This window comes from Lissotriton vulgaris, chromosome 7 (genome assembly GCF_964263255.1).
Source record: "Lissotriton vulgaris chromosome 7, aLisVul1.2, whole genome shotgun sequence".
Classification (NCBI taxonomy): Eukaryota; Metazoa; Chordata; class Amphibia; order Caudata; family Salamandridae; genus Lissotriton; species Lissotriton vulgaris.
In genome coordinates this window covers 802,071,499-802,085,079 of record NC_141695.1, presented here as the reverse complement: position 1 = coordinate 802,085,079, position 13,581 = coordinate 802,071,499, and positions in this window count along the sequence as shown.

The window sequence follows — 13,581 nt, the reverse complement described above, 5'->3', positions numbered from 1 at the left end:
CATTATTATTCAAAACTGTACAGATAGTCTTCTTTCCCCCAGCACCAAGGGGCCCTCTGGTCCGCATCTCCCCAGGTTGAGATGCCCACGCAAGGTGCAACCCACCTGCGCCACTTGAGCGATGGGCCCCAGCCCTCGGGTCCTTGTCCGCCATTTCCAGGGCCCCACCTCTTGTCCACCAGGCTGCCTAGGAGGCTCGTACCTGTCGCACTAGCCTCCTCCAGCCAGTGGCCTCCATCCCCCTGCGGAGAGCTTACCTTCTCTTCCCTCAGTGCTGGCCTAGGGAGTGCGCAGGGCGGACTCCCGTCTATTTTGTAGGTCTCTATCAATGGTCGAATGTCTCTTCTCCGCCACAAGGGTGACTAGGGCCCACAGGTCCGTCGCCCTTCCCCCCTTCCGACCAGTTCAGCACAAAGAAACCATATCCCTTTGCTCCATGTATCCGTACAAGTGGCAGATAGATGTACTCCATCACGGTGACACATTGCAGCTCCGAAATCATCTTAGTGAGGGAGGTGCAGCAAGCGGCCCTTCGCTGAGCACAACTTCACCAACTCCCCATTGAGACGTCTCACTGACCCATTCGCACAGTGATATTCGACGCGCGTGGTCGCGCTCTGGGTACATTCTAGCGATATAGCACCTCTCTGGAACCCCTTTGGTGTGTGATGCGACACGGGCGGCCCTTTGCTGAGCACAACCCGGCGCTCCGCCCTGCGTGGCATCATACGTCCTGACCATGCGATTTCTATTCTTGAAAATACCATCCCAGCCAGGCAGACACGGTGAGCGTAGAACGAAAACTCCCGTTCCGAAGTTAAGAGCCCCCCGGCCTTAATGGCTGTGAGGCAGCCCTGTCTTACCGATCAACGCACATCTTGTAACTACGTCTTTACCCTCACACCCCTAAAAAGGGGTCAGCACATGAAAGGGTCCTTCGATGGAGCGTGCTGTTGACGCTTTACGAAGGAGACACAGACACAATGCGCATAACGCGTGTCCTGTAACCCAAAGTGCTGACAAGGGCGCTATGGTGCAGGCCCCGGCCCGTAAGCTTGAAAGTCAAATAGGATTAGAGAGGAATAACTTCCAATCATACAGCGCCCTTTATTCCTCATCACTGTCGTCCGCAGGGTACACCCTTTTTTCTCACCACCTAATGCGTCCACATTTTCATTAACGTCTCCCAGTCTCTCACGCAGGAGCCCGTACTTTTCCGCCTTGCAAGACTTCAAGACACCGCCTGACCCCTGAAACATTCAAGCACATCTTGGGTTTGTTTTGCGTCAGTAACTCCTGCAAACATCCCCTACCCCATGTCTAGTACAGGTAGGCCCACAGACCCTCCAGACTCCGCAGTGGATCAGGGGTGACGCCATAAAATGACTGCCTCGGAGCCAAGTGCGGGCAAATCGCTTGTGTATGTTGAGAAAGCGGCCCTCCACCTTAAACATGTATTTGGAAATATTTTGGCAGGAACCGGGGATATTAAGTGATTTACTCACAATCACAGGATGTGGAGTCTCGAACCTTGGTTTCCCAGCTCTAAAGTCGGAACCCTTGCGCAACCCTTTCAAGTATATACATTCTTTTAAACGCATTACTTGTTAGGATACCTTGTCTTTTTATAAAACGCTAAGGGATTTGGGGCACTGTAATTACGCGCATTAAGATTACTATCCGACCCGTTTATCGTCTTTTCGTAATTCAAAGACGTGGTGCTAGCATCAAGTAACCACCATAGTTTTTGCTGAGATGCTAAATATTATAAAGTACCACGTGTAACCATCTATCTCGATATATTTTGACAGAATTAAACAGCGCGGTCACTCTCAACGCGAGCTCATCTCCAGTGAGGCTACTGCTCAGATTCCCCAGATGCTCTTCCCAAAGAGGCCCGCACCGTTCCCGCTCCCCTCCCCTGGGCCCTGGGTCGGGAGCTAAAGCGTCGGAGCGTGCCCAAACCATTGCTTCCGGACAAACTCCTGGCAGCCGCAGGCGGCAGGAGATGGCCGCAATCTACTCCCTTGCCCCCCTCCCCGCCTCCCACGGCTGCCCGAGGTCCCTAGGGACACCCGACACCTCACCTCCCGAGCCAGCCGCTCGTCTTAAAATTGCTCCGCTCCACACACGAGGCTAAAAAGCCGCTCGCCGTTGACCCAAACCTCCGGATTTGGACGACTACGGGAGAGGGAAAGCTACAGATTGCGGGGCCAATACTTAGCAAACAAGTTAAAAATTGCTTCTAATGGATCAGGCGAGGGAGCGGGCACGAGCAGGGTGCGGCGAGGTCCGGAGCGGGCGCAGGAAGAGGACGAGACCACTGTGCCCTCGACCTAAATAGGTCACGGCCTCTGACCCCCACGCGCCCACTGGACATACGTCATAGCTGCCCCGGAAGTACTTGCTCGGGCCGGCCGCCCATAGGGCGGCTGGCCCTCTCTATTCAACAAATGGCGTTGCGTGGGCCAAGGGGGCCGGGCCCTAAAGGCGTGCTCGTCGAGCCTCGCTCTTCGTAATTGAGTGAGTTGTGAGGAATGTGATTTGTATGTAGTAGAGAGTAGTTAGAGGGTGTATTAGAGTGTGATTAGTAGAGTGAGTAGTAGATTGTGAACTGAGAGTATTAGAGAGTAGTAGAGATTGAGTAAAGTGTGAGTAGCCCCACACACAGACACAGAGCCCCCCACACACACAGAGCCCCCCCACACACACAGAGCCCAACACACACACACACACAGAGCCCAACACACACACACAGCCCAACACACACACACACAGAGCCACACACACACACACACACACACACAGAGCCACAAACACACACACACACACAGAGCCACACACAGAGCCACACACACACAGCGAACAACACACATACAGAGAGCCAGACACACATACAGAAAGCCACACACACACAGAGGCCACACACACAGAGCCACACATACACACACACGGAGTCACACACACACACACACACACACACACACACACACACACACACACACACACAGAGCCACACACACACAGAGCAAAACACACACACACACACACACACACACAAACAAACAGAGCCACACACACACACAGAGCCACACACACACAGAGCCACACACACACAGAGCCACACACACACACAGAGCCACACACACAGAGCCACACACACCAACAAAGCAACAGAGACACACAGACACCCTCACCCCGGGGACTCTCCTTATTTACAAATGGGTTATTTGAGGCCCCCACCAAATCCCAGAGCTCACCCGTTGCTTCCCTCAGTCCAGGTCAGCCAGTGCGCTGGCGTCCATGCCCTGGGCACTCACTGCCCCTCACCACACGCCCACCTCTGCCCAGTAACGCCCCAGGGAACAGAGGCAAGAAAAGCGATCACAACCAGGGGACAGAGGCAAGAAAAGTGAGCACAATCAGGGGGCAGAGGCAAGAAAACGATCACAACCAGGGAACAGAGGCAAGAAAAGCCAGCACAACCAGGGAACAGAGGCAAGAAAAGCAAGCACAACCAGGGGCAGAGTCAAGAAAAGTTATCACAACCAGGGAACAGAGGCAAGAAAAACGAGCACAACCAGGGGGCAGAGGCAAGAAAAGCGAGCACCATCAGGGAACAGAGACAAGAAAAACAAGCACAACCAGGAGGCAGAGGCAAGAAAATTGAGCACAACAAGGGGGCAAAGGCAAGAAAAGCGAACACAATCAGGGGGCAGAGGCAAGAAAAGGGAGCACAACCGGGGAACAGAGGAAAGAAGAACGAGCACAACCAGGGGGCAGTGGCAAGAAAAGCAAGCACAACCAGGGAACAGAGGCAAGAAAAGCGAGCACAACCAGGGAACAGAGACAAGAAAAATGAGCACATGAGCACAACAAGAGGGGAGAGGCAGGAAAAGCAAGCACAACCAGGGGACCAAGGCAAGAAAAGCGAGCACAACCAGGGAACAGAGGCAAGAAAAACGAGCACAACCAGGGGGCAGAGGCAAGAGAAGGGAACAGAGGCAAGAAAAATGAGCACAACCAGGGGGCAGAGGCAAGTAAAGCGAGCACAACCAGGGAACAGAGGCAAGAAAAACGAGCACAACCAGGGGGCAGAGGCAAGAAAAGCGAGCACAACCAGGGGGCAGAGGCAAGAGAAGCGAGCACAACCAGGGAACAGAGGCAAGAAAAGCGAGAACAACCAGGGGCAGAGGCAAGAAAAGTGAGCACAACCAGGGAACAGTGGCAAGAAAAATTACCACAACCAGGGGGGAGAGGCAAGAAAAGCGAGCACAACCAGGGGGCAGAGGCAAGAAAAGCGAGCACAACCAGGGAACAGAGGCAAGAAAAACAATCACAATCACAATCCACAGCTACAGCATTACTGTGGGGTAGTCAGGAAACAGAGGCAAGAAAAGCGATCACAACCAGGGAACAAAGGCAAGAAAAATGAGCACAATCAGGTGGCAGAGGCAAGAAAACGATCACAACCAGGGAACAGAGGCAAGAAGAGCGATCACAGGAACAGAGGCAAGGAAAGTGAGCACAACCAGGGAACAGAGGCAAGAAAAGCAAGCACAACCAGGTAACAGAGGCAAAAAAAGCGAGGACAATCAGGGGGCAGAGGCAAGAAAAGCGAGCACAACCAGGGAACAGAGGCAAGAAAAACGAGCACAAACAGGGAACATAGGCAAGAAAAACGAGCACAACCAGGGGGCAGAGGCAAGAAAAGCGAGCACAACCAGGGAACAGAGGCAAGAAAAACAAGCACAACCAGGGGGCAGAGGCAAGAAAAGTGAGCACAATCAGGCGGGAGAGGCAAGAAATGCGAGCACAACCAGGGAACAGAGGCAAGAAAAGCGAGCACAACCAGGGAACAGAGGCAAGAAAAACAAGAAAAGCGAGCACACCCAGGGAACAGAGGCAAGAAAAACGAGCACAACCAGGGGGCAGAGGCAAGAAAAGTGAGCACAGCCAGGGGGCAGAGGCAAGAAAAGCGAGCACAACCAGGGAACACCAGGGAACAGAGGCAAGAAAAGCGAGCGCAACCAGGGAACAGAGGCAAGAAAAATGAGCACAACCAGGGGGCAGAGGCAAGAAAAGCAAGCACAACCAGGGGGCAGAGGCAAGAAAAGCGAGCACAACCAGGGGGCAGAGGCAAGAGAAGCGAGCACAACCAGGGAAGAGAGGCAAGAAAAGCGAGCACCACCAGGGGGCAGAGGCAAGAAAAGCAAGCACAACCAGGGAACAGAGGCAAGAAAAGCGAGCACAACCAAGGAATAGAGGCAAGAAAAACGAGCACAACCAGGGGGCAGAGGCAAGAAAAGTGAGCACAACCAGGGGGCAGAGGCAAGAAAAGCAAGCACAACCAGGGAACAGAGGCAGGAAAAGCGAGCACAAGCAAGGAACAGAGGCAAGAAAAACAATGACAATCACGGTCCACCGCTACAGCATTACTGTGGGGTAGTCAGTGCTGTTCACAGCTTCACCAGCATCCTCTCCCTTCCTTAGCCCAGGGCCAACGCTGCCCAATGCGGTCGCCGGTTGCCTCCCTGTGTCTCCTGGTTCTTGCACTCAGGGTCGCCCAAGCCGCCCAGTCTCTCGGGGGGCTGCTCACCTCGGCTCTTCCTCTGAGCGCCTCCTCATCGCTCGCCAGGTTCCCACCCCTTCGCCAATGAGCCCCACTCACCGGGCTTTCCTGTGCTGCTGGTCTCCTGGGCGGCGTTTCGCTCCTGGGTTGCGGGCTGCGTGGGGCTTCTCACCGGGCTACTGGCACCTGCGGGGCCTCTGCCCCGGAGCTACACAGCTTCTCTCGGCAGGCGGGGGCATCTCTGGTCTCCCTTTCCACACGGGAGACCAGCAAGGCGCGGGGCGGCTTCTTAGCCTCCTGGGACACTCCTCTTCGGGCGGGGCTCTCTCCTGCTCATGGGAGCCCCGTGGACTCTGACCTAGCTTCTCCTCTAAGGTGCCGGGAGGTCCTGGGAGGCGGGGTAGGCTCCCGTCCTCGCTTTCACTGGCAACTTCCTCTTCGTTGAGAGGCAACGTCCGTGGCTGGGACAAATCACAGTGTGGCGGCCTCGTGAACTCAGCAGCATCTGGGTCGGGGATTCCTGGGCCAGCGGCAGTGAGTTTATCGGGGTAGGCACCCTCTTTAAGGCTAAAGTCCTTGGTGGGGTGGGGACCCGCTAGGGGTATTTTTATATATTTGATTTGTATAACGCGTTATAACCCGGGGGTCTCTAAGCGCTTTGTCAGGATCCACACAAACGAGTACAGAAAGAAACAGCTGATCATAAATTACAGGCAACCCCACGCTTGCTGAAAGAGCACTGTTTTTAATTTCTTTCGGAAGGACAACAAGTTGGTTTCCTTCCGCAGTTCCATTGGCAATTTGTTCCAAAAAGCTGGGAGAGTATAGGAAAAGGCGCGACCACTCACGGTAGCCAGTCTGCAGCGTGGTTGAGTAAGGAGGGTAGCTTCTGCAGATCGTAGCGCCCTACCCGGCCTATAGGGAGTCAGGCGGGATTTCATATAACTTGGCGCCCTACCATAAAGGGCTCTGTGCACAATGCACAACCCTTTAAACATTATCCTCTGCTTAACTGGCAGCCAATGCAGTTCTCGCATGAGGGGGGATGCATGCGTGTTCCTCGGCTTTTTAAAAATAAGTCTTGCAGCGTCATTCATGACAACCTGCATCTTATTCAAAAGTTTTTGTGGCAGCCCTATGTACAATGAGTTACCGTAGTCCAACCTGGCTAGGATCGTAGCAGAGACCGCACGCCTCAAGGTGGAGAAGGACAACAACGAGGAAACTTTCCTAAGTTGTCGAAGAAGGCCAACACAAGTGCCCACAACAGCCATAACTTGTTTTTGCATGGACAGCTTACCATCCACATGGATGCCCAAGCTTTTAACAACGGCCGCCGGTTCCGGGGGTGACCCTAGTTCCCTTGGCCAGAATTGGTCATTCCATGGGTTGCCAGCGATGGTAATTGGCAACACCTCGGTCTTGTCAGGGTTGATCTTTAAGGAGTTCATGGACATCCAGTTGGCTGTGCACTTCAAGATGTTTTGCAATCTTGCGAAAGTATCCAGACCATCGTCCAATTGGATGATGATCTGGGTGTCATCCGCGTACTTGTACACCTGGCAGTCCATCCGGTTGAGCAGCAGAATCAAAGGCTGTAAATAAATATTAAATAAAAGGGGTGACAGGGCAGACCCTTGCAGCACTCCGCAGGTGATCGATGTTGTGGTGGAAAGCAGGTCATCAAGTTGCACTCTCTGTGTCCTCCCTTGGAGGAAAGAGGAGAACCAGGCATGTGCTGTGCCCTGAATGCCGAAATCCCTCAACCGCGACAATAGTTGTTTGTGACAAACGGTGTCAAATGCCGCGGAGAGGTCCAACAGCACCAGGGCACCCGGAGTTTTCTTATCTGCTCTGTTCCTCAATTCTTCCAGAACCGACAACATAACGAGCTCCGTGCTGTGATTCGCACGGAACCCAGCCTGATTCGGTTCAAGCAGGACGTTAGTTTCCAAGTGTTCCGACAAAATGGTAAGTACATGTTTCTCCACCACCTACGCCAGGAACGGTAGCTGAGAGATTGGCCTGAAATTTTTCAGACATTTCACGTCTGCCCCCGTTTTTTTCAGCAGGGGAATCAGCCGAGCCTCCTTAAAGGAAGACGGAACTTGTCCTGTCTGTAGAGATGAATTCAGAAGGCTCAACACGTCTTCCTCTATTCCAGGTAGTGCCAATTTGAACACTTCTGGTGGGCACGGATCTGTCTGGGAGCCCGACTTGACCCGCCCCTTAAGAAGTGTCAACCTCTCCTTCGTAATCAAGGGTAGGGCAGTTAATGGGGTAGTCACTGGCATTCTAACAGGCATAGTCTGCGACGGGCAGCCGATCTTGGGGGTCGCAGCAATTTCGGAAACAAGAGCCGTAATCTTGTTAGTAAAGAAGTCTTGACATTTTTGGCAGTCCTCCTGCATGAACTCCGTAGTCTGCTCCTTGTTTTTTCTAAGTTCCGTAAGGACTCTGAAGATTTCTTTCTGGGGGTTCGAGGCAGTTACAATCCTCTCCTCAAGGAACTCGGCTTTCCTAGCTATGATCGCCTGCTTATAGCTAGCGAGTGCCTGTATATACCGACTCCGGGAGTTGGAGTTGTAATCCTTCCGCCAAGCTCTTTCCAATTTCCGTAACCCCCGTTTCTTCTCCCTAAGTAATTCATTATACCATGGGGCCCCGGAACCTCTGTCCACTAAGTTCATCCTACGGATTGGTGCCACCCAATCCATGGCCTTCCTGAGTTTATCCAATAGTTCCTTGCAAAGGGCATCTGGATTCTCTTTCCGGTTATTAGATGGTGGATAAGTTCGGAGGTAATCTACCATTTTATCTCCATTGATGTTTTTCCACTTTCTAACCGCCTTCCACCCTTCCCTGGACTTCATTTTTTGTTCATCCAACAGGATCTCGCCACTCACCAAATGGTGATCGGACCATACGCACGGCTGGACTGCTACCGAACCTTGCGCTGGAACTGTCATCCAGACCAGGTCAAGGGTATGACCCTTGACATGTGTCGGGCCCCTCACTTGTTGGACAAAATCCAGTGATGTCAATGCCTCATCAATCTGAAAAGCTTGTCCTTCTTTCGGGACTTTTTCCCAATGGCAGTTAAAATCACCCATGATGACCACTTTGTCATACCTTGAGCGTATATCCTGGACCAGTCTTAGGAATAAATCTGGGAAATCCGGCGATGCCCACGGGGGGCGATAGACTAGAAGAATGATCATACAATCTGTCCCCAGCTTCAACTTAACACCCAACACCTCCGCACCTCCCAAACATTCGGCCAGAAGTCTTTCGCCCCGTAGGCGAGAGCTATAGAGAAGGGCCACACCACCCCCTCTCCTAATATCCGCTCTATTATGGCACAGCGCCGAGAAGTGAGCTGGCATAGAAGCTACTAGATCAGGCATCGAGGAGTCCTCTAACCACGTTTCTGTTACTCTTAGTAGATCCAATTCCCAGTCTTCCAATAAAGTAAAGACCTCCAAATGATGTCGCTGAAGGGAGCGAGTGTTGAGGAGACCCTAGTGCAAGCCGCGAGCCTTATGCACGTCATTCCGACCTGGATATAACCTAGGTGCTTTCAATAGTCCTTCCTGGCAAAGTATGGCAGCACACCCCTGACTAAGAGGTATATTTCCTAGATTGGCTTCCCACAGCTCACCTCTGTTATAGGAAAGACGCGGACCAGGGGTCGTGGCCCCGGGTCCCGTTTGGTCACGGATGGGCACAGATGGGCTTGCCTCTGGCATATGACAGGTTTAAGTAGCGCAGGACTCGCGCTAGTTCACCAGCGTTTAAAATAAACAAGCAGCCTTCAATAATCGCGGCGCTTACCTAATAGGGAGAAACCCCAATGGGATTGTCTTAAGTAGCGCCCGAGCATGCGAGGGCGTCAGGCAGCAACTAGCCTGCATACAAAGATGGCGTCCAGACCGGGCACTTCCTCCCCCAAGATGGCTCCCACCCCAAGGTACCAGCTAACGTCCCGCTAAACAGCGGTTCAAATGGATTTTTAGATGCGAGTATGTCCTAAACACAAACCCAGTAAGCACAGGTCACAAGAAGCAATATTAGAGGCCCTGAATGCCAAATTAAAAATTTATCGCGTTAAAAAGCGCAGTACTCGCGCTAGTTCACCAGCGTTTAAAATAAACAAGCAGCCTTCAATAATCGCGGCGCTTACCTAACAGGGAGAAACCCAAATTGGATCGTCTTAAGTAGCGCCCGAGCGTGCGAGGGCGTCAGGCAGCAACCTGCCTGCATACAAAGATGGCGTCCAGACCCGGCACTTCCTCCCCCAAGATGGCTCCCACCCCAAGGTACCAGCTAACGTCCCGCTAAACAGCGGTACAAATGGATTTTTAGATGCGAGTATGTCCTAAACACAAACCCAGTAAGTACAGGTCACAAGAAGCAATATTAGAGGCCCTGAATGCCAAATAAAAATTTATCGTGTTAAAAAGCGCAGTACTCGCGCTAGTTCACCAGCGTTTAAAATAAACAAGCAGCCTTCAATAATCGCTGCGCTTACCTAACAGGGAGAAACCCAAATGGGATCGTCTTAAGTAGTGCCCGAGCGTGCGAGGGCGTCAGGCAGACTCTAGCCTGCATACAAAGATGGCGTCCAGACCCGGCCCTTCCTCCCCCAAGATGGCTCCCACCCCAAGGTACCAGCTAATGTCCCGCTAAACAGCGGTGCAAATGGATTTTTAGATGCGAGTATGTCCTAAACACAAACCCAGTAAGCTCAGGTCACAAGAAGCAATATTAGAGGCCCTGAATGCCAAATAAAAATGTATCTCGTTAAAAAGCGCAGTACTCGCGCTAGTTCACCAGCGTTTAAAATATTCAAGCAACCTTCAATAATCACGGCGCTTACCTAACAGGGAGAAACCCAAATGGGATCGTCTTAAGTAGCGCCCGAGCGTGCGAGGGCGTCAGGCAGGAACTAGCCTGCATACAAAGATGGCGTCCAGACCCGGCACTTCCTCCCCCAAGATGGCTCCCACCCCAAGGTACCAGCTAACGTCCCGCTAAACAGCGGTGCAAATGGATTTTTAGATGCAAGTATGTCCTAAACACAAACCCAGTAAGCACAGGTCACAAGAAGCAATATTAGAGGCCCTGAATGCCAAATAAAAATGTATCGCGTTAAAAAGCGCAGTACTCGCGCTAGTTCACCAGCGTTTAAAATAATCAAGCAGCCTTCAATAATCGCTGCGCTTACCTAACAGTATCGGAAGAGCGGCAAGGTCCCTGGCGGGGAGGACACCCGCTAGGGATAAAAATGAGCAGATGTGCGGGGCCCGTCCTTTGCAGACTGGGGGGCGTGTTTTTCTTCCTCCTGCCCCCCTCCCTCCCCACCCAGTACAAACAGGCTTGTGAGAAGGGCTGCTATCTGCCTGTTGCCTGCTCACGCTGCCTGCACGTGCCAGTCGGCCCTCTGATTGGTTAAAAAAGAACACCAATGGTAGTGTTTAGTTGGTAGTTGTCAACGAATCAGAGAGCTGACTTCGGCGTGCAGGCAGCGTGATGGGGGTATGTTTTGGACCGAGGACGTCACGGAGAGAAAGAACCGAAAAAACACGCTCCCCAATCCAAAAAAGACGGGGCTTAAATTGACAGACAAACCTCTTCTCCAATGGCTGGCCGCCGTTTAGGAAGCCAGCCAATGGAGAAGAGGGGCGGGTCAAAGCCTCACTACTAAGAAACATAAAATCTCGCCAGCGAGACTGCGCAAGCGCAACCTACGCTAGCCGAGACCTAAAAAGGCGCTCTTCACATCCGTGCCAGTCATGCTGACAGAGGATCATCCCAAGATCTCTTCTTCAGGCGGACTCTGGGCTAGGCTGGAAGTCAATAGCAGTCCTGTAAAAATGTGCAAACCAGTTCTGCTTCCTTCCACCACCTCTCCATCTATTTCCCTGCATCCCTTCTCTCTCTCTTTCCCTGCTTTTCTTTTCTACCTCTGACCTCTCTCCTCTGCCTGCTTTAATTACATCTCAGGGAGTAACAGAGGCACCCGCACTAAGGGTGGGGGGACAGGGTCGGATTGGTAACGCAGGCACTTGGGAAATAGCCGAAGGGCCAGTAGCCGAGTTCTAGCTTTGGGCTGATTTTTTTGGGTAGCCTGGGAGCTGACTGTGCTGTTAGGATGCAGTCAGCGGCCCAGCGGGTGCCTGAGTGGCCTTTCTAGAGGCAGATGGACAGAGGTGTCACTCCCTTTCTCTCGCTGGCCCGGCCCATTAATGTATGCTGATTGAGCGGGAGAAGGGGACCTGAGCAGAAGTGGTCTCACTTGCATTCAAGTGTGGCTCACCAGTGTGAACTAATCAGTGCATTTTTTTTATCTAAGTGAAGTTAAAATATGCCCCCACCCCTTTTCTTTTCATAAAACTGCGCTGAAGCAGTGTTTTGCGGAAACCCAATACGCAAATGTGGTCCACTTTTTTTTTGTGAGCCTAGGCCGATTTGTGATCCCAATCCAACCCTGGTGGGGGAGCCACTGAAAGCTTGAGATAGGCTCGAGCCAGATGCCTGCCTCTGGCTTAGCTCGATGTCCTCTTGGACCCTTGAGTCCAAATGGAGCCAAGCTTTTGTGTGACTTCTGCCTGCCACACACACTCAAATCTCATGCACCAACAATTAAAAATAAAGCATTAACCTTTGAAGTAAAAATTAAGAGAGGATGGCATGCCCATCTACAGATCAATCCCAGTTTCAAACTGCATGATTCTAGGCAAATATTTTTTTCAGTCAGCCCTTTTTTTTTTCATTATCACATAAAAGAGAACCTTAAAAAATGTGAGTTCAGGATGTGTGTGTGCCGTGTTGGCGATGCGGCGAGCGCAAGGTAAGTGGTTTTATTTATGTATTCATTTTAGTTTCACTATCCCGTCGTATGTCGACTTCCACCCCTACACCCTAACCCAATCGCGCTTACCTGCGTGGGTCGCCACTGATATTTACCCAATACAATCGACACTATTACAACTTATTAACTCTATTAGAAGGCACCCCTCGCTCTTCCTCTTCGTGCAGCAAGATTTTCATTTGCTCACTATTTTTGCTCCTCCTTTCTCAACAGCGAGGCAGCTCCTCTCCACCCTTCTTAAAATCCAAGCATGTGGCTTATGTCTAAGCCTGGGCGGAGCCAGGCCCGGACTGGCCGTTGCGGGCACCGGGCAATCCCCCGGTGGGCTGCACGGGTGGGGGCCGGTTTGGGGCCCCCTGGGGGCCGTTTTTGTTACAGGGCCGTTTTGCAGCATAGCTGCAAAAACGGCCCTATAACAAAATCGGCTGAAAACCGGCCCTGGCAGAGAGCGCGGCCACCCCCCCTACCCCCCCCCCCCCCGGGGGGGTGGGGAGGGGGGCCGGCTGAGCACTTTGCCAGGGCCGGTTTTGGTTCCCAGTCCGGCCCTGGGCGGAGCTGGCGTTATGCCTCTATGCTTAGCTCCACGGAGGTAGAAAAAAACTCTGTGGAGCTACGCATAGCTCCGCTCCTCTCCCTCCCCACTTCCAAATGCCTTAAAAATATATAACCTAGGCCCTTACCTGTATTTCGGCGGCCTTCCCTGCTTGGCCATGCTCCTTCCTACTCATCTTGCGTCCTCAACGACATCCTTCATAAAATAAAATGCTACGTTGTTAGTCTTGCCTGTGCGCATGCGCACGCACAAGACTTACAACTTTGTTTATGAAGGCCATCCTCGAGGACGCGAGAGGAGCAGGGCGGAGAGCGGCCAATCAGGGGAGGCTGCAGAAATACACGAAAGTGCATTCTTTATATATTCGTAAGGCAATTGGGAGGGGGGAGGGAGCGGCTAACTACGCTCCGCCACATAGGCAGAGTTTTTGCCTACTCCCCGTTCGCCACAGAGCGCGAAGTAGGCAAATCTCCACCAACTCCGCTGGTGGAGCGGAGTTACACACCCAGGGTTACTTATGTCCTGCTTCCTCTGTAGTTATCTTCCTCATTCACTCTCCTCCAGTCACATGACTTATCCTTA